The sequence below is a fragment of the Musca domestica genome, unplaced genomic scaffold (genome assembly GCF_030504385.1).
Source record: "Musca domestica strain aabys unplaced genomic scaffold, Musca_domestica.polishedcontigs.V.1.1 19, whole genome shotgun sequence".
NCBI lineage: Eukaryota > Metazoa > Arthropoda > Insecta > Diptera > Muscidae > Musca > Musca domestica.
The window spans coordinates 4,502,478-4,525,275 of NW_026712245.1; the positions used below are offsets into that span (position 1 = coordinate 4,502,478).

Below are 22,798 nucleotides of genomic sequence, written 5' to 3' on the forward strand. Positions count from 1 at the left end.
TTTATGCATTTTTATCTGAAAAATTTCAATTAAGGAAATCACATTCCAATTGGCAACACTGTCATAACCAGTGATAACATCGACAACAACAGATAATAAATTATTAATTTTTTTTTCATTCTTTATTTGTAAATTGAAATTGCTCATTTGCTTTATATTGATGATGAATTTCAAACCAATAATGTGAAAATGAAAATAATGCCATTGTTAATGGATATCTGTTGTCAAAGGCGGCATGGACATGTCAGAGAACGTATTTGTGTTAAATAAATTTAGTTTGGAAATTGTTCATAATTAATCATGCAGGCAAATGAAAACATGTTACAGATATTGGCCATCAAAGGATAGTAGAAAACACAATTAAGGATTCGAAGAGAGAAATGGAAAACAACAATAGTTAATTAAAAATTAATTTAATCAAAATATAAAGCCTTGAAATGACCCAAATTAGCACAGAAAAAAATTCTATAATAATATTGAAATAAGTGCACTTTATTTGTCCTAGGCCAAAAATAAGCAAATTGAGTATAATCAACTGAAGTTGTTTATAACTCGAGCAAATCTTACGCTCACAAAAACAACAAAGCACTCGCTCTCATTTTTTTTTTTTTTTTTGTATCAGCAGGAGTTCTTCCGCTCGAAATCGAGCAACGATTTAAACTTGCCAACATTTTGGAGCACTGTCTTACACCGATTGTGATCTCCTCCGATTTGAGTCGATTTTGTAATGTTTGTATATTTAAGGGTCCATCTCTTGTCCAAGCTTGTAAATATTCTAGAGTTAACAATTTTGATGAATTTGACTTCGCAACAAAAGTCCGAGATATGGCTATGCAATGTGGGATCTTCTCATGAGGATAACAATCAGGTCATCAATTTTGCGTGTATTTTTCAAATACAGGGTGAGATGAAAAAACTGCAACCAATTTCTGGCTGCTGTCATTTCAAATCCACTCGTCCGACAGTTGTTAAAATTATTCCAGTGACAGCTCATAATATTGTTTACAAGCGTACCAAAGCATTTTAGAGAGAATTTTCCAGAAAAAAAATTTTCGTGATAGATTTCAAGCGTGATAGTGTGATTTCTTTATATTTGGCTGGAAAACCAAAAGTGGCTATCGTTAGAGCACTCCGAAAAATGACTCGTGAGCTGAACATATCGCAATATTCCATTCGGCAAATATTAAAAAATGAACTCGGGGTAAAGATATTGAAATTCCAAAAAGTGTATGAACTGACACCGCAACAGAGAGAAAATAGACTCAAAAGAGCTAAAGAGCTGCTTCGCTTGGCCGAAAGTGGTCAACGACCGAATTTATTTTCTCCGATGGGAAAAAAATCGTTGTCCAGCGGTTTGTAAACAAACAAAATGATCGTGTTCACCTGCCCAAGAGGTCAGCTGAAAATCTGCACCTTCGGTTGGCCACCAGAAGTCAAGCGCCGACCATGGTGATGTGTGGGCCGCCAATATTCGCTCCCCGCTCGTATTAATCGACCGTGGTATCAGAATAAATGCTGAATATTATCGCTAAAATATTCTGGAAGGTGTATTAAAGCCTTTGGCACGCAAACATTTTGGCCGTAGACCTTAAACATTCCAACAGGACTCGGCATGTGCCACCCAAGAATGGTTACTAAATGAGGTTCCTCGCTTCATTTCCAGTGCACAATGGCCACCAAAATCTCCGGATACCAATCCGTTAGACTATTGTGGCTGGAATATTTTGGAAAGCAAGGTTGGCACTAAAAAATACCAAAGGGTCGATCACATCAAAATACCGCAGATCAACATTCGGGCAGCGTGTGACGGTTTCATTGGCCGTTTCAAGGCCATAGTTCGTGCCAAAGGTGACCAATTCGAACGAATCTAAACTTATTCTAAAATTTGATGCTATTTCCGACTTTTTAGCTTTCACTCAATAAAATTTGACAAAAATGTAAAAATTATGGCGTTTGACTTTGTTGCAATTTTTTTATTTCATCCTGTATTTTGCCTATTAAGATTTCGATTTGCGGCTGGCACATGTGGTCGTTTCCGTTCTAGGTCGAACTTTTATACAATAAGAATCCAACTCTTCAAATTGCAAATTATTCTCCTGTAAAATAAAGCATTCTCAAATTTTTTTACTAGCAGGAGTACTTCTGCTCGAACTCGAGTAAAGATTCGCTCGCATTACGGAGCTCAGTTTTAAGCCGATTTGCTTCTCTCTGGATTCTGAGTCGATTTTGCATATTTGTATATTTAAGGGACCATATTTTGTCCATAAAAACTTTGTTAATGCTCTATTTTAATGGATTCGACTTCGCAACAAAAAATCGGACTGTAATGACGACTGTTGAAGTATGTCAGCATAATAATCATGAACTATTAAAAATAATGTCTTGCCAAGAGCAATTCGAGCTCTTTTAAATATTTTTTTAATTATTTCAATTTCAGTTATAAATATACTTTTTGAATGCCTATAGGATCATAATTGTGGATTTTTTTTTAATTTTTAAACTCTATGAGGAAAATTTTGAAATTTTTAAAAAAAAGTATTTTCATGTAACCTAAAAAATATGGGATATTTCCGTAATCGTTAATTAGAGTCCTTTTTTGGCGTGAGCCAAACCAAATAATTATAATTCCTTCTTCCATCATTACACCCCTCAATATCCCATTTACACCGGATTATAACTCCCAACTACCTCGCAGGTTTTTAATATTCATGCCCAACATTATTTGGTGTGTTGTTGATGTGTAAAAATGCCAATAAATTCTACTTCAAAATTCAGCACCTCTCATGTAAATCCTTCAAAAATATTCCAATTTCAGTAACGTGAGATCGACCAACAATCAACTTGACTAATGAAATTGATGTTGACGATGGCGATGGCGACGGTGATGTCGATGATGATGATCACACTTTATTTTCATTACAATACATGAAGACCACACACACATACAAACACTCACACACACACACACGGTGTGGCCAAGAGTCGGTGGTGTTCCATTGCTTTGATATAACACAAATAATTCATTTTAAGCTACCATAAGTTAGTAATAAACCTAAATGTTTGTGAAATTGTGCGAATTTATGTGTGTTAGTGTGTGTGTAAGCGTGGGTGCCTTATACGGTTTGCAATGGCCTTTGTACGTAGAGAATATGTTCGAGTAGTTGTTGTACATGTCATAATTACTAAACGTTAGAGTTGATGAATGATGATGTCGATGATGATGATAATGACGATGTTGAGGTCCACAAATGAGTATGCCAAATACTCCCACATACCTCTGCAGTTAGGAGGGGTGTAGGGCATGTGAGGTTTACTAGAGATGGCAAATGGGATATTAGATATCCCGAAAAAGATTAGTATTAGTGAATTTCCCGTAATCTTTAATTTTATTCTATTGGAACAAGGGTCGAAATGTTTATACATTTTTAAGTAATATTTTTAAAATGTTTTCAAGGACTATCAGACCAATAATTGGAGATATTTTCAAAATATTTTTTCAAGAACCAAAAGGACAATTGTCGTGGATTTTTAGAATATTTTTTTCAAGAACTATTTTTTTTTTTTTTATTTTTTTCCAAGGACTATTAGTGGTATAACTATGGATTTTTTTTTTAATACTTTCTATAATCGTAATTTTTTAAAATAACTTTTTCAAGGACTATTTAGAGCTATAATCGTGGATTTTTTAAATATTTTTCAAGGACTATTCGAGCTATAGTCGTGGATTTTTAAAATAATTTTTTCAAGGACTATGTAGAGCTATTATCGTGGATTTTTAAATATATATTTTTTAAGAATTGTCAGGGCAATAATAGTGGGAGCTTTTTAAATATTTGTTTCAAGGACTATTAGAACCAAAATCTCGGATTTTTAAAATATTTTTTTCAAGGACTTTTAGAGCTTTAATCGTGGATTTTTTAAAATATTTTTAATGACTATTAGAGCTATAATTATAGATTTTTTCAAATATTTTTAAGGACTATTAGAGTTATAATTATGGATTTTTTTTTAATATTTTTTATCAAGGACTGCTAGGGCTATAATCATAGATTTTTTAAATATTTTCTTTTTTCAAGGACTATTGGTTGATTTTTAAATATTTTTTGCAAGAACTATTGGAGTTATAATCGTCGATTTATAAAATATTTTTTTCAAGGACTATTAGAACTATAATCGTGGATTTTCAAAATATATTTTTCAAGGTATATTAGAGCTTATCGTGGATTTTTAAAAATATATTTTTTTAAGAACAATATAAATAAATATTTTTTTCAATAATCGTGATTTAATCATAGATTTTTTTTTAATATTTTCTTTTTTCAAGGACTATTGGTTGATTTTTAAATATTTTTGCAAGAACTATTGGATCGTCGATTTAATAAATATTTTTTTCAAGGACTATTAGAGCTGTAATCGTGGATTTTCAAAATATATTTTTCAAGGTAAATTAGAGCTTATCGTGGATTTTTAAAAATATATTTTTTTAAGAACAATCAGGGCAATAATCGTGGATTTTTTTTAAATATTTTTTTTTTCAATTGCTATAAGAGCCATAATCGTGGATTTTTTCAATATTTATTGTCAAGGACTGGACTTGGATTGTTTAAATATTTTTTTCAAGGACTCTGAGATCTATAATCGTGGATTTTAGAGCCATATTCGTGGATTTTTTAAATATGTTTTCAAGGACATAATCGTGAATATTTAATTTTTTTTTTCAATTACTTTTAGAGCTGTAATCGTAGATTTTTAAAATATTTTTTAAAGGACTGTTAGAGCTGTAATCGTGGATCTTTTAAATATTTTTCAAGAACTATTAAAGCCATAATCGTGGATTTTTTTTCAATATTTTTTGTCAAGGACTGGACTTGGATTGTTTAAATATTTTTTTTTTCAAGGAATCTGAGATCTATTATCGGGGATTTTTAAAATGTTTTTAAAGACTGTCATTAATTTTTTAAATGCTTTTTTAAGGACTGTTCGTTGATTTTTTAAAATATTTTTCAAGGACTATTAGAGCCATATTCGTGGATTTTTTAAATATTTTTTTCAAGGACTCTGAGATCAATAACCGTAGATTTTTTAATTTTTATAAGGACTGGATGTGGATTTTTTAAATATTTTTTTCAAGGACTCTGAGATCAATAACCGTAGATTTTTTAATTTTTATAAGGACTGGATGTGGATTTTTTAAATATTTTTTTCAACGACTCTGAGATTTATAACCGTGGATTTTTTAATATTTTTTTCAAGGACTCTGAGATCAATAGCCGTAGATTTTTTTAATTTTTTTAAGGACTGGGCGAGGATTTTTTATATATTTTTTTCAAGGACTCTGAGTTCTATAACCGTTGATTTTTTAAATATTTTTTTAAGGACTGGGCGAGGATTTTTTATATATTTTTTCAAAGACTCTGAGTTCTATAACCATCGCTTTTTTAATATTTTTTCAAAGACTCGGAGGTCTACAAACGTGATTTTTTCCAAGCACAGGACAAATTCATGTTAAGCAGTTTTCCAAGGGCTATTAGAACCATAGTCGTGGATTTTTTATTAATTATTTTATTTTCCAGGACAATTAGAGTCGTGAATTTTTTGAATATTTTTTGCAAGAACTATTAGAGCTTTAATTGTAGATTTTTCAAAATATTTTTTCAAGTACTATTTGAGCTACAATCGTTGATTTTTCAAATATTTTTCAAGAACTATAAAGGCTGATTTTTAAAATATTTTTTTAAGAAATATCAGGGCAATAAAATACATTTCCACGGAAATACGGGAAATAAGGAAATATTTTCTTAAGGTTTATCTAGAGTCTAGCTTTCAATATATTAGGACTTGATTACCATATATAACACCATGTGTATTTCTAGAGGGCTATATGAAATATTGCCCTCAATTTTGGGAAACACATTTTTGGAAGATTTTCACCACTACAATTGATTTTTTTAATAATAAGAATATAATTTTTTTTTTTTAAAATTGCAAGTGCTTTCAGAAATTAGAATTTTGTAGCTTAAAAAATCCCCACACTTCCAAATGATTCCCAATCGTCATCTCTTTTTTGGTCACCTAAATATCCATCATCCAACCATCCATGCTCTACCTTTGATGGTCGTTGATATGGCGTGTATCTCCATATGGTTGGCATGGAAATGTGCATCAAAGTAGTTGTAGCAACCAACGAAATTCTTCCATCAAAACTCATCAAAAATGAATAACTGTACTTTCGGGAATTGTCAGTTGAGCTCGGTGGAAAATGGGTCGAAAGTAAAGGTGAGGGAAATGTGATAACAGCAGCGCATTCGTCGTTCTCATTGCTAGGTGACACACACACCCGACCGTCCACCCACAAACAAGCTGTATCGACAAAATTCCGAGGGTGAGATCTTTGGTGTTCAAATAGAAACGTACGCACTCTCACCTACACATGTAGAAAACACCCACACACACACTCTCTATCGTAGAGTGGCAGTGTGTGCATTGCCAAAATGTGCAATAAACGGAAAACGACCTTTAGCTCCTTTGGCACTGGACAGGAAATGCAGCAGGAAACACCACACACCCAACCACCTTTTCCCCTACCCGCCTCGAACAGATATGCACACCAAGTAACCATCGTTTTTTCCCCTACTCCATACTCAATAATACTCTATTTTATGAAAAGCGCGAATACATAACGAAATTATTAATTGCGCAGCAACTGATAGTTCTTTCGTGATGTGAAGTCGTTGTCGTTACCACCACTTTACCTCCAGTTTTGTGTGCCTGTCATCACTCCTCACTTTGACTCTTTGTTGCATTACTACTACTCCCCACCTCGCAGTAAATGTCACAAACAAAGGGACATCAATTGAAGTGATAACGATAACAACAATTGTTGTTGTAGTCTTATTTGTTGTAGTAGTTGTTGTTGTTATTTTTGTAACAACTAGCAATAACACTTGTTACAACAACACATGGGACCATGTAAAACAAGCTGATAGTTACAAATTCCAATTAAAAATACAACAAAACAAAAAACATTGTTCACACAAAAAAAAAAGGCGACACACACACACATATGTGTGCGTACACGGAAACTCACTAGCCTACGCACTTTGATATGCAAATACAATATTTTATTTGACATTAACAAAAAGAATTTTTTGTTTTTGTTTGAGTGTGTGGGACAATTCGTGGTGTTGTTAGTTTTTTGTACTAAAGAGTATAAATTATATACTTTATAATATACCTGTAGAAATACCTGTAGAAAATAGAAATATATATGGAATGCTACTCGAAAGGCTATACAGACTATAACCATTTATGCATTTTAACGAAGTTGAAAGCGATGACCATTTCAAAATATTTTTAAGTAGCTTTAAAGGTTTGTGTGAAAAAGTTATCAGATCTACAATCTTGGATTAAAAAAAATTAAAGACTATCAGGGCTTTATTTGGAGATACTTTAAAAATATTTTTATACCCTCAGCCATATGACTACAGAATGTATATATCATTTGATACCGCCAAAACGTGCCTCATCGAAACAATGGTTTTATATCCTATGTCTCCTTAGACCACATCCGTTTCAGGACATTTGGAGTCAATCTAGCGATGTCCGTCCGTCTGCCTGTCTGCTGGCAATGGACTCTTACATCGCCAGTTTTGCATTGGAATATATCGGGCCACTCCTTCTAGTACCTCCCCTAGAATGGGTAAAAATTTTGAATATCCATGAAGTCATAAAACACCAAAATAACATCCGATTCCATTCATACTTTGCACATCTCAATATTTCCATCAACATAAGAGCTGGTATAAAGATGATAGAGATCGCTATATTTCTTCTGGTACTTCCCCTAAATTGGGTTCAAGATTTGAAAAACAAAACAAATTTCACACATACAAGCATTTTTTTTCGATCGATCGATCGAATTTCATTGTGAGTCTCCGAATTTCATTGTTAGTCTCCGTGTACGGTAAAAAATGCCAACAATTATTTGTTAATAAAAACATTGTTTACTTCTGAAAAATTCAACATTTTCTCTAAGAATGTTGGGCCCTATTTTTCAATCGATTTGACTGAAAAGTGGTATTTTGTGATTCTGATTTTCTGGCGCAATTCCAACAACCGAAATTTGAACCCAAATAAATGAAGTTAAAACCTAATCGAAAGAAAGAAAGAAAATATGACCAAGACCCTCAGAAAACTAAAATCAGGGGATATCATTATGGACCTATTTTCTTTTTTTAATTATTTTTTTATTTTTCATATATTTATTTATTTCTTTTTTGTTGTTTTTTTTTGTAAGTAGCGCTTATAAACAATGCGAACTCAAAATACCAAACATTTACGGAATTAAATGGAAAATATGGCCAAAACGCAAAAAAATATTTGAAGTCGTAGTTATCCTTACATGGGGGCTATCAAATTTGTGAGATAAAAAACTGCAACAAAGTCAAACGCCATAATTTTTACCTCTTTTTAATTTTATTGAATGAAAGCAACAAATGTCGGAAATAGCATCAAATTTTAGAATAAGTTAAGATTTGTTCGAATTGGCCACCTTTGGCACGAATTATGGCCTTCTACCAATAAAACCGTAAACCGGCTTTAGTACACCCCCAGAATATTTTTGCGATAATATTCGGCATTTATTCGATTAATACGAGCAAAGAGCGGTCATCGGCTGTTATGGCGGCCCACACCATCACCATGGCCAGCGCTTGAGTTCTGGTGGTCAACCGAACGTGTACATTGTCAGCTAACCTCTTTGGCAAGTAAACCCGATCATTTTGTCTGTTTACAAACTGCTGGACAACGAATGTTTTCTCATAGAAGAAAACCAAATTCGGCAGTTCACCACTTTCGGCCAAGCGAAGCAACTCTTTAGCTCTTTTAAGTCTATTTTCTTTATGTTGCGGTGTAAGTTCTTGCACTTTTTTTAATTTCAATGACTACCCCGAGCTCTTTTTTCAATATTTGCCGAATGGAATATTGCGATATGTTCAGCTCAAGACCGATTTTTCGGCCACTGTGACGGGGGTTTCGATCAATTCACTTCTTTACTTTTCGAACCATTTCTGCTGATGTAACTGTTGATGTAACTGTCCACTTCCTTGACGTCGGGCTACGCTACCAGTATCACAGTAACGAGCGATGGTACGCGACACAAAAGATTTATTCACATTTAAATGCTGGAGTGCTACAACGATAGCCACTTGTGGTTTTCCAGGCAAATATACTTTTGTACGCTGGTAAACAATATAATGAGCTGTCACTGGAATAATTTTACGAGCTGTCGGACGAGTGGCTTAGAAATGACAGCAGTCTGAAGATGGTTGCAGTTTTTTCACCTCACCCTGCATATCTATCAGTAACAATATATACGTAAAATGCTCGGTGTCCGAAAAATCTTTTCCGATAATTGAAAAAAAAAGTAAGAGGGGAAATATTCTTAAAGTATTTGTATTCATAAACAGCATGCAATTCTAAAATCATCAACTATTAATGACAGCGTTTTGAAATTTTGTACGTATGTCCCCATATTGTCGTACTTTTAAATATAATCGAAAATATGGAATATGGAAAATATAAAAAATCTACATATTTAAATTTAATCTGACACCTATTTTCTCCACAATTTCGCCGAAAATATGAAAGTAAACGTTGTGTTCATTTTTAGAGACGAGTGTTTTCTGTTAGGAATTTTCAATATTAATCTTGATATATTTTTTAAACTTGCTTGTCAAAAAAGAGACAATATTTTATATTTTAAAATATAAAAAGAATATTTATGCTGGCCATTTTTGGCTCTTGTGTTATGTGAATAGTTTGACAATTTTCACATTTCTTCAATCTATCACTGGCGGAGTGTAAAAGACATCATTTCTTTAATGACTTTTTATAGTAGCAAAAATTATACTTTTTTCTATATTTTTATTTCAATATTTCGACAGTCGTTAACAGTCATACTCAAAATCCTTATAAAATCGTGATTTGATTTTATCAATTTGACTCCCAAGCATAAATATTCACATCAGTTTTTGTCTCCATTAAAACTATTGATTTTTCAAACAATAAAACTACTTGGCTCATTGAATTACCAAAATCCAAAATCCGATCCTTCAATAATATTGATAATATTCATACAAATTTACTTTTTTTATGGATATTGTAAATATTATCGGTCATAAGGCTTTCTTCACAAATAATCATAATTTTTCAATATTTTTTCCGAAACCATAGAAATGCAACAAACGATGCTTACACAACCTTTCTACCAATTGGAATTTGTTAAAAAAATAAAACAATATTGAGGGACCTCCTGATCAAAAAGATTTTTTTCAGAATTATTGTTATGGAAAATTCTTATCAGAAATCAAAGACTTTCTATGACATTTTTTCGACTTAAAACTATGGAACTTAAAAAAATTCCACGATCTTCTGGCTACTAAATGTAAATTGTTTAAGAACATTTTTTAACTTTTAACACGAGTAATCGTAAATTTTTAAAAAAATTTCTATGTAAAAGCACCTTATGTTTAAAAGCCTTTATTTTTTAAGATTTTTTTAACGATCTCCTAATCAAAAATTTTATTCTATTAAGTTTTTTTTTTTTAAAGTCCCTACGGCCGGTATTCATGGACATCCTGACCCACAATTTTGGAAAAAGAAACAAGGCCGTCCTAACCAGAGATCCAAATATTTTTTCAATGGCCTCCTCACCATCAATAGAGTGTATTAAAGAAATTTTATTCTAGGCTAATGTCCAGAAATTTTGGTTTTTTTAGGAATATTATTCAAAGGCCTCCTGATCAGAAATCGTTCCATTTTTTGATGAAAAGTGATTGTAATTTTTTTTCAAGAAAATTCCCAATAACATTCTGATCAAAATTATTTTTTTATTAAATATTTTTTCAAGGACCTCTTTATGAAGAATTTTGGACTCTTAAGATTTTTTCAAGAATTTTAAAATAATCGTAGATTTTTAATGAAGCTTTTCAAGGCCCTCCCGAACGGAAATTTTTGATAAAAAAAAAATTAAGGACCTCGTGACTTTAAAACCAGAATTTTTAAGAGTTTTAGACAGACACATCTTGGCTATAAATAAATCTTGGATATAAAAATGGGCTCTCTTGCCCAAAAATAATGAATTTTATCGGCCATAAGGCTTTCTTTACATATCGTCATAATTCTTTAATACTTTTTCCAGAGACGTACTAATGCAATAATCTATGCTTATATAAGCTTTCTACTAAAATCGCATTCCAAAAATTAATTTCTAGATTTTTATACCCTACAACACTATGTGTTGGGGGTATTATAAGTTTGATTGGGCCAGAATTTATGTAACACCTCGAAATATTGGTTTCCCATATGGGAAAGTATATATGGATCTTCCTAGCTCGCCGAGCTGAGTCGATCTAGCTATGTATGTCCGTCCGTCCGTCTGTCCGTCTGTCCGTCTGTCCGTCTGTCCATGTTAATTTGTAATCACTCTACAGGTCGCAATTATGGCCCGATCTTCACAAAATTTAGAATGTAGGTGGGGTTAAGGTCAGAATAGAACCCTATTTCTTTTGGAGATTATCGCATAATATTTAGGGGTTGAAATGGACCAAAAACTGAAAAAATTCCTGATTTTGCACTTGCTCTACAGGTCGCAATTATGGACCAATCGACGCGGAATTGCGCATGTAGCTAGAGTTTAGGGCGGGGAAGAAGCCTACCAATTTGGGTGGTCATCGGATAATATTTAGCGGGTAAAATAAACCATATCTTTTGTGTTGAAAAAATTCAAAATTTTTCATTAAACCGCGAATATTTTAAATCCCTGCGAAATCACAAAGCCATGACAAGGTTACTTCTGATCTTTACATTGATGTTAACATCCATCAAATCGGATATATAGCAAAATAAGTGCGATATATATGTCTATCAAAGAAGATATGCTTGAAAGATCTCTTATATGTCGAGAACGGCTGAACTGATTTCGACAGTTCTCATTAATTCAGAATGGCCTCTTGGCAGAAAAGAAAAAACGCCTAAAAAATCGCATAAAAATATCTCTCTAAAGATGAAAATATTGATTTTCTAACATTTTCTCATATTTTTTTCAATTTTGTCATATTTTTGGCATATTTTCATTTTGAATTAAACATTTGATAATATTTCTACAGCAAACAAAACTAAGTAGTTAGGATATCAGGGTATAATATACAGATCGCATTTATGGCCCGATCCTTACGAAATTTTACATGGGGATAAGATGAGGGTCAGAATAGAAGCCTACTCTTTTTGGAGATGATCGCCATATATTTAGGGGTTGAAATGGACCAAAAAACTGCAAAACTGTCAGCAGGTCGTAATTATCGCCCGATCCTCTCGCACATTTGAATGGGGGTTACCGGACATTGCAAAGACCAAGCATTTTTGGATGGCCATCCAAAAATATTAATGTGCGAAATAGTTTGCCAACTTTTGTAGACAAAATACGAAAATGTCAATTCCAGTGACTCTTTGAAGAATTCACAAATACAGGAAAGACGCACTTCTGACTATTTCGTTAACGCTGATTTCGTGGAAGAATATAGTCAAATGTCTGTATCTCATATAGATGCGTTTCAGTCAAAAACCAATAATAAATGTTAATCTTTTGCCACTTCTGAGAGATTATAGGTCTTTGGGAAATATTGGTTTCAGACCATTTACGTGCAACATCTATCAATAAATTAGAAATGAGCAAATTAGTTTAAGTTGCTATTATTCGAAAATTAGAGAACGAAACCTAATGGTTTTCTTTTATAATTTGTAACAATATCTTGTGGAGTTCTTTCGAGTATCTCGCCTATATAAACAGTATCGTTTATTATAGTGTTGTAGGGTATTCAACGGTCGGCCCCGCTCGACTGTAGCCTTTGCTTACTTGTTTTAATTGTAGTTTTCATTGCAAACAACAATAAATTTGTTTATTTGGCATTATCCCACCTGATTAACCACTTAAAAAATATACACCGACGGTCGACAATTGTGCATACGTTAAAACCCATTCGAAGTACTTCCATACCTCAAATTATCAAATATTCCAAATATCCCTGAAAACTACACCCCATTTCCTTTAGTCCACTGTATAAAACATCCAAAAGCACAGAGAAAATTCTACCACCTCCCTGTACCATATGGCAAAAAATACAGAACCAACAACGTTCCATATGGTCATAAAAAATTCCAGAAATTCCTAACAGATAAAGGTACATAATTGACCTCCATTGCTCCCCCAATTTTTTACCCCACCGACGCCTGTCAATAGATAGAGAAATTAATTACAGATAGATGACTGTAGTAACAGTTAACATGACAGTCGAACAAGAATGACACTGACACTGGCACACAATATGGACCCATCATGTGGATGGATACATGAATAAATGGATGGTTAGATGGGTGGTGGGTTGGTTGGTTGGTTGGTTGGATGCATACAAGTATTATAGGATGAAAGTAACATGCTGTTGTCATTGGTTTCGATTTTATGTCACATCATGCAGCAATGGGTTTCCATGACCGGAGGTTAAATCTAAAAATCATATCATCCAGATTCAAAACACTTACCCTTGCTTGGCGTCTATGGCTGTGGCTGCTACAACGACACAGGCAGCTCATGTTGACATCACTTTTAGATGCCATATGCTAATGATCGAACTGATGTCCGCTCGACTAATTGCAATGACCTGACATTTGAATTTTTTAACACTGCTCTACACTTTGTCCAACGGGTTCACTAAGTTTCAAATGTTTGCCGAATCAACACAAATTCACTGTAAAGTTACTGGAGATTAAAGTTGGTGGATGTTCTAATGTTGAGCGAGCGAGCGAGCATCGGACGATGAAAAGATGCTGTGCTTTGGCTTATGATGTTCGGCCACTGCTTCTACGTTTACTTTGCTGCTAGCCAGCCAGCCAGTCAGTCAGTAGTAGTTGCTGTAGTAATGAAATGAGGAAGGAACTAAACAGAAGAAAGTGGATACTTTCGTTATGGCGGAGACACGCTTATTTAACCGCTCTACACTACATGCAGTCTGTGTTCACCAGGTTGAACTGATTTCAAGCATCAGGTAGTGCTGGCAACGAACCCAAAACATCTTCATCTGGCCAATACGCATAGCATCCACAGGAATGCGCGCACAGCCAAAAAATACCGAAACACACAAAAACCCACATTGTGACCGAACAGCTTCCAGTGACTGGAAGTTCCACAAAAGCTCGCCAACAATGTCCACAAGCATGCAACAACAAGTTGCCCAATACGAAGCAAAAAACCCAGGCGAAGCAACAGGAGGTACTTACTAGTCCTGTTCGTTAACCCACAACTCATTCATAATATAACTTCGTAAAAGTGTTAGGTCGTGGCGGTGTTGGTGGTGGTAGGGATGTAAAAAAGCTTTAATCCATAACAGTGGAGAAGAAAAGCTTTGGGGTGTTAGGAAAATATTACGCCCACGCAATGTTATGTTTACATTGTGTGGAAGAGAGATAGAATGAAAAGCTTTCGGAATTGCTTTTATTTAATAACAGTGAAGAGTAACCCACACACTTTAAAGGTGTGAAAGCTCAAAGGGTTTTCTAGAATTCATGTAAATATTAAGAGAGTCTTATACGAGGCAGGCTTATTAAACTACAAGTAAAAAAACATTAAGTTCGGCCGGGCCTAACTTTTAATACCCTCCACCTTAGGGTAAAAGAAACAGAAGAAATGTGGCAAAAATCATTAAAATGCCGAATATCGGGAGGTACCGTTATATGGGGGCCACACCAAAACGTGGACCTATAATTACAATGTTTCGCCATACGAACTAGGACCCATTATGACCCACAAATACCAATTTTAGACAAATCAGTGAAAAAAATGTGGCAAAAATCATCAAATTACCGAATATTGGGAGGTACCGTTATATGGGGGCCACACCAAAACGTGGACCTATAATTACAATGTTTCGCCACACGAACTAGGACCCATTATGACCCACAAATACCAATTTCCAGACAAATCCGTGAAAAAATGTGGCATAAATCATCAAAATACCGAATATCGGGAGGTACCGTTATATGGGGACTATACCAGAACGTGGACCGATATATCTCATTTTCAATACCAACCATCCTAGACACAATGCAAATAGCTCTGCTAAATTTTGGCGCTCTACGTCAAATATTGTGGGCTGTATCGTGATTTCAACAGACAGACAGACAGACAGACGGACAGACAGACGGACATCGTTAAATCGACTTAGAATTTTATGCTGATTATGAATATATATACTTTATGGGGTCTAAGACGAATATTTAAGGATGTTACAAACGGAATGACAAAGTTAATATACCCTACTTTAAAAAACCTTTTTTAAGAATTTTTTAAGGACCTCCTAAGCAGAATTTTTTAGACTATTACGATTTTTTCAATCATTTCTTCATTTTCTTTTTATAAATCGTAAACATTTAACAAACCTTTCCAAGGTAATTCTGACCGGAAATCTTTGAACCAAAAAGAAATCTAAAATCTACAAAGAATCCAGGGCCTTCTGACAAAAAATAAAAAAAAATCTTGGATCTATTAAAAAAAAATCAGGGACCTCCTGATCAATAATAATTTTTTTTTAATTATGTCATGGATCTTCTGACAAGAAATCGTAAATTTTATGTAATTTTTTGAAGTACCAATTGTGGAACACAAAAATAATTCAGGATATCCAGTCCAGAAATCGTGGAATTTTATGAAAATTTATACAAGGACATCCGGATCAGAAATGTAGGCTCTCAAAATATTTTTTAAAAATGTTTCAAAAATTGTTGATTTTTAATAAGCTTTTCCAAAAATGTCCTGACCGGAAACAACATATTAAAAAATTCCAAAACAAAATTAAATTTAAATTTTAGATTTTTTCAAGGAACTCCTACGGCTGGATTCTTCTTCTATGAAAATTTGAAATGAAAAATATTTCCTTTATAAAATTTTTCACTTGACATTTCTTTCCTCTATAAAAGTTTTCATTTCACATTTTCATAGGAGAAGAATTGAGGCCCTGGTCAGAAATATAGGCTCTCAAAAAAATGTTTAAGAATTTTTTTCAAAATTGTGAATTTTAAAAAATCCTTCCCAAGGTCGTCCTAACTAGAAATTGAAAAAAAAAAATTAAATTTGGAATAATTTAGAATTTAATATCAAGGACATCCTGATAAAAAATCTTGGATTTAAAAAATATGTAATGTTTTTAACCTTGCCGAAATCTGTGAATATTTTCAGGATCTTTTTAAAGAATCTCCTGACAAAAAATTAAAACAACTGCAAGGAACTCCAAAATAAAAATATTTATTTTTACATTTTATTGTTTTAATGATCTCTTGTGGATTTTCAAGCTAAGTCTTAATTGAAATTAAAGATTTTTTTTTAGAAAATTTTCAAGGACAACCTGACTGAAATGTTTTTTTCTTTCAAAATCAATTATTTAATCATAATTAACAAAAAAAACCTGAGTAGAAGTCACTAGTTTCTAAAAAATGTTTTTAAGGACCTCCTGACTATACATAGTGAATTTTCCAAGAATATCCTTTCAAGGACCTCATTATCAAAGTTTGTGGACTTTTTAGGATTTTTTTCTTTCCTCTTGGCTGAAACCTTTTGACCAGAAATCATGGATTTTTGGTACTTTTTTAAAAAACTCGTCACCACAAATCGTGGACCTCCTGACAAGAAACAGGAGAATTTACAGGAGATAATTTTGATGCGTCCGACATAAAACTTCCTGCCAGGAATCATTGATAATTTTTCCTGGGACTTTTAATAAAATATCGTAGACTTTTTAGTTTTTTTTTTTAATTTTTTCAAGGATCACCTGGACAAAAAATTGACATTTTTTAGAAAATAAAATAATCAATTACTAGAAATGGTGGATATTTTAAAAAAGTGGGCTTTTAAGATTTTTTGAAGAACTCAACATTTTTTTTTTTCAATGATCTCCGCACAAAATGTGTGGATTTAAAAAATGTTAAAAAAACGGCGGACCATAGTTAGTTTTTTAACTTTTTGAAGACCTCAAAAAATGTTTGGAACTATTTGCAAATTATTTAAGATTCCTAACAGAAAATGTAGATTTGATTGGAATATTTTCTATCAAGGACGCACAGAGCTTATTGATTTTTCAAAAATATTCAAGACTTACTTTATATAACAATTATAAATCTCACGATCATCACATATTTCTTAAAAGTTTGTTTCCAGGACCCCCCAAATTGATTCACTTGTTAGATTTTTTAAGGACATTCCGAGCAGAAATGTAGGATTTAATGGTATTTCCATTTCCACACCCATGAACCGGAATTTTTAAGAATTTCTTCGGGAAATCGTGGATTTTTTAAATTGTCTTCCGCAACTCCTGGCCCAGAACGTTAATTGTTTGAGATATCTTTTTCAAAAAACTTCAGACTTTTAGATTTTTCTTAAAAATACTGGATATTTAAAATTGCGATTTGATTTAAATGATAATTTTTTTATTTTTTTTTAAATCCGTTTAATGTTTAATTTTAAATATTGTTTCAAATATCGCGGCTTCGTGGCTAAAACCTTGGATTTTCCAATTTTTTGAATGTGTGTTAATTTTTAACGATTTTTTTTTAATAACGTCAATTTGTTGAGATTTTTTAATCGTTTTTAATATTTGTTCCAAAATTGTGGATTTTTTTATGTTGCGGACCTTCATACCCATAGTTCTAAAAAAAAACACTACATGCGCTATTGAAAAAATCCTGCTCTGGATAAATTTTCGTCCCTGGAAATAGTGAAATTTTTAATTTACGAATTGTGAATTTTGTCTTTTTTGTAATGCGAGTATAAAAAAAGAAACATAAAAACCAATTTTTATGATCATTTTAACCTTTTCGAATACAAACAACTTTCATTTCGAACAGCGTTGTTATTTTTCGATTACTTTCTTTTACTATTGAATAAAAAACAACTACATATTCACTCAAGCACATCCACACTCCCACAACACACACCCCCAGACATTGATATTGAATGCTAAACCTCCATAAGTTTAGCCATGTCCTCTATCATCAATGTGTTAATAATTCTATTTCGTTAAATAAATCTAATGGAATCTAAAACTTTTTCTATCCACTAGTCCCCTATGCCATTTCAACTCTTCCCTTCACCTCTTCCCTCTTTTGCCGTTTATCAGTCGGTTCTTTTTTCATTTACTCTGCCACCATTCTAGCTGTAATAAATTAAGGCGTAATTCTTAGGGTTTGATTACTTGACTTGTTTCTCTTCAAGCCAACAACCACTAAATTGTGAGGGAATGTTGTTGTTGTTGTTGCTATTTCTGTTGTAGTAGTTGTTTATTTTTGTTATGTCCAATAACGTTTTACGCAATCTTGGTTTTTAATTTATGTTCTTCACATTTTAATAAAGTCATAATTGCCATGACGTAGTTACATGTTTATTTATTTGTAGGAGGCGAATATCCTCCAAAGAAAATCCAGTAGTCGCCAAACTGTTGTGCGGAGTAGGTATGTGTGTGTCTGTGTGTGTGTGGTAGGGAGTGTAGGACTTGAACTGATTTATGTGCGAACAAAATGGGTGTCATAAATTTTTAATTTACTGCCATTTAATTGTTTAAGTTGTCTACCATATACGCGTGCCACTGGAAGACATAATAAAGGTCCTGTAAAAGGATTTAAAGAAGACCTTAAAAAATTCCCCTAAAGATAAAAGACATTCAAAGAATCTCCAGAAGATAGACAAATTTCAGAAGGCCTCTTATAATAGAAGACTTTCTGGAGGTATTTTATAGATAGAAGACCTCTAGAAGGTCTCCCATTGATAAAAGACCTTTTGAAAGTCTCCTATTGCTGGAAAACCTTTAGCTGTTCTCCTGTAGATAGAAGACCTTCAGAAAGTATACTATTGGTAGAGAGCCTTTAGATATTCCTCTGTTGATAGAAGATATTCAGAAGATCTCCTATAGATAGAAGACCTTCTCCTATATATAGATAAAAGACCTTCATAAGGTCTCCTATACACAACAGAACTTCAGAAGGTCTCCTATAGATAAAAGAACTTTAGAAGGTCTCCCATTGATAGAAGACCTTCAGAAGATCGCCTATACATAACAGAACTTCAGAAGGTCTCCTATACATAACAGAACTTCAGAAGGTCTCCTATAGATGGAAGACCTTCTGAAGGTCTCCTATAGCTAGAAGACCTTTTGAAGGTCTCCTATAGATAGAAGACCTTTTGAAGGTCTCCTATAAATAGAAGACCTTCTGAAGATCTCCTATAGATAGAAGACCTTCTGTAGGTCTCCTATAGATATAAGACCTTCTGAAGGTCTCCTATAGATAGAAGACCTTCTGAAGATCTCCTATAGACAGAAGACCTTCTGAAGGTCTCCTATAGATAGAAAACCTTAAGAAGGTCTCCGATAGATAGAAGACCTTCTGAAGGTCTCCTATGGATGGAAGAACTTCTGAAGGTCTCCTATGTATAGAAGAACTTGTGAAGGTCTCCTATAGATAGAAGACCTTCAGAAGGACTCCTATAGATAGAAGACCTTCAGAAGGTCTCCTATAGATAGAAGACCTTCTGCAGGTCTCCTATAGATAGAAGACCTTCTGAAGGCCTCCTATAGACAGAACACCTTCTGAAGGTCTCCTATGGATAGAAGAACTTCTGAAGGTCTCCTATGTATAGAAGAACTTGTGAATTTCTCCTATAGATAGAAGACCTTCAGAAGGACTCCTATAGATAGAAGACCTTCAGAAGGACTCCTATAGATAGAAGTCCTTCTGAAGGTCCCCTAAAGATAAAAGACCTTCTGAAGATCACCTATAGATAGAAGACCTTCTGAAGGTCTCCTATAGATACAAGACCTTCTGAAGGTCTCCTATAGATAGAAGACTTTCTGAAGGTCTCCTATAGGTAGAGGACCTTCTGAAGGTCTCCCATAAATAGAAGCCCTCTGAATAGAAGCCCTCTTCAAAACGTCTCATTTAAATAGGGGACCTTCAGAAGGTCTGCTATAGTTGGATGTCTTCAGAAGGCCTGCCAAAGATAAAGACCTTCAGAAGATCTCCTTTAGATAGAAGACCTCTGGAATGGCTCCTATTGATAGAAGACCTTCAGAAGGTCTTCTATTGATTGACGTTGAAGTCATTGCACACTCCTCCATTTCTGTTTGGTTTCAACTTTCCCCTTAAAATTATTTTTTTTTTAAATTCCTTGAAATGGCTCCCCCCATCCGCTCACCTAAAAAACGTCCTTCTAATCACTGCCGATATTGATGCCATATCAAAACAGCTTTTCAAATTCTGTTTTTGTGTCGGGATTTATCAGAGTTTTAAATCAATTAAGGATAAAGGCCTCTAACTGTCATCACTTACATACACATTGACATGATGATGATGATGATGATGGTATTTATGAGAGCGGAAAAAACCATAAAATGTTCTTTAAATTCTAAAGCATGATGCGAGCTTGTTCATTCATCGTTGACGTCAATCAATTTCACATCATCACCATCATCGGTCTTATCATTGCTCGCCACTGTATGAATGATGATGCCATCATAAATTTTAACGCATTTTCAAAAAGAAAACATACCAGCGTCAGTTCGGCTCCCCTTTTGTCGCTTGAAGGAAATTTTCCGATTGTGTAGTGATATTTTTTATAATATTTAAAACGTGACTCTTAACAAACTATGTTGGATAAGATGTTCAAATATGAATGCGAGAAAAACAGTAATGTCATAATTCAATATTATTATTTTTTACTTCAGTTTTATTTCTGGTATTGATATTTGTGGGTGGTACACACGTGGACAAGCCATGGCAATGGGGATTTATCAAAATAGTCTCTATATTGGGAAAGGTGATCACCAGAAACAAAATATTGCAACAAGTTTATAAATGTCGTATAAGTTATGGCAACAAGTATACGCTCCATAAACCGTAATACCTTAAATCGCTAAATATTGTAGAAAAAGTCCACGATTGGAAGTATAGAATTTTAGAATCCAGGTTTATGTATGAAATATTGGAATACTTTTAGATAGAATGCAATTATACGTCGTTAACCTTAACCTTAAAAATTCCATGCAAGGTCTAGGCCTCAAGAAAATTTTTTTAGACCCAGGTGCTGAATTTGAAACCTACGAAAAATTTTCTTCGAACATTTATTGACCCCCGCGAAGGCAGACGAACAATTTTCTGGAGACAAGCGCAAAAATATCCATGACCATTTGTAGGTCTCCAAATCCCTACACCAAATTTGTAGGAGCCCTAAGGGGGCTACAAAGAAGGCCAACGAAAAATGTTTGATAGAAATGTATAGCCATAAAAAATCGATTTCTACGCGTTCGTAGATGGACAATATCCGTAGGTCAACTTCTTCTGGTACCTCCCCCACAAAAAGTCAAAAATTTCACAGAAAATATTAGTCTAAAAAAATATTGTTCTACAGTCATCCAATTTTGTGTAAACTTTGAAAGTCATAATATTTTTTCAGTGCATCAGGTCTCGGAAGCCTATTAAAATTTCGGTTAATGCCTCCGGAGGCCTACGAACCGTTTTCCATGGAATTATTTTTCATATAAAGTTGAAGCGCCCGAAGACCTAAACAATTTGCCCAATGAAATTCTAGACCCCTTAGGGTCTAGGCCTACGAAATGTGGTTTATTCAAACATTAGTAGGCCCCCTGACTTCTACGAAAGTATAGGCCTCGTAGGCCTCTGAAAATACACATATACAAAGTCCCACAGAGGGCTCTATGAACAATTTTCGGATTATATTGTAAGGCCTACAAAGTAAAACTATGTATACATTTTGATGATAAATTTTGGTCTCCGGAGACCAACGGAGAATTTTCCATGGAAATATTTTCTAAAAAATATTAAAGCCTCCGGAGACCTACAAAAAATATCTCAGGAATTTTGTTGACCTCCGAGGCTTACGAAATGTTATTTTCTACAAAAATTAATTTTCCCCCTAAGGGCCTACAAACCATATTCTCTCGTATGCCTGTGAAAATATAAATTGTAGAGGCCCAGAGTGAGCTCTATGAAAAATGTTCGATTAATATTGTAATGTACCCGGAGACCTACGAAAGAATTTCGATTAACATATGTTGGTCTCCGGAGACATACAAAATTGTAGACCCCCGGAGGCCTAGGAAAATTTTTTTTACAAAAATCATTAGGCCCTCTGATAACATTTTTCTCTTGTTGGCCTCTAAAAATATTTTTCAAGAAAAAATTTTCGTATTTTTCCGGAGGCGAACAAATTTACAGAGACCAGGAGTGAGCCCTACAATCGATAATTATTGTGAGGCCTACGAATATATGTCAATTTATTTCTTAAAGTCTCCGGAAGCTTCAAAATTTTCAATGGAAATATTTTGTACGAAAATGTGTTGGAGCTCTAAGAAATTTGTGCTTCATAAAAATAACTGTTTTAGACCGTAGATCTCTTTCGACGAAATCTTTTTCAGGGCATTTGTAGTTAATCTGGTGGCGTGACTCTGGCGGGTGCTCACGATAAAACTTGAAGGTCCTAACTTGGAAAATCGTAGTTTTTTTATCAAACATATTTCAAGATCGGAGATGGACAATATCGATCAACTACTTCTCGTACCTCTCCCACAAAAGGTCAAAATTCGTACTGAAAATAATTTATTTTCTAAAAAACAAAAGATTATCCATTATTGTTCAAGTTCTAATATTTTTGCCAGTGCTAAGTCAAGTGCGAACATGGACAATATCG

At 33.7% G+C, this 22,798-nt stretch overlaps 1 protein-coding gene across 2 annotated transcripts in view; it reads right to left on the reverse strand.

Annotated features, from left to right (window-relative positions):
- LOC101888655 (receptor-type tyrosine-protein phosphatase N2) overlaps positions 1-22,798 on the reverse strand; it is a 206,177-nt gene that overhangs the window by 167,467 nt on the left and 15,912 nt on the right. The window contains exon 1 of one of the 2 annotated variants that reach the window (XM_059121167.1): positions 13,597-14,088. The exons of the other annotated variant lie outside the window; for it this stretch is intronic. The gene's annotated coding sequence lies outside the window, so the exon portion shown is untranslated. Of the gene's footprint in view, positions 1-13,596; positions 14,089-22,798 lie in introns of those variants that run through there. 2 annotated transcript variants of the gene reach the window in all.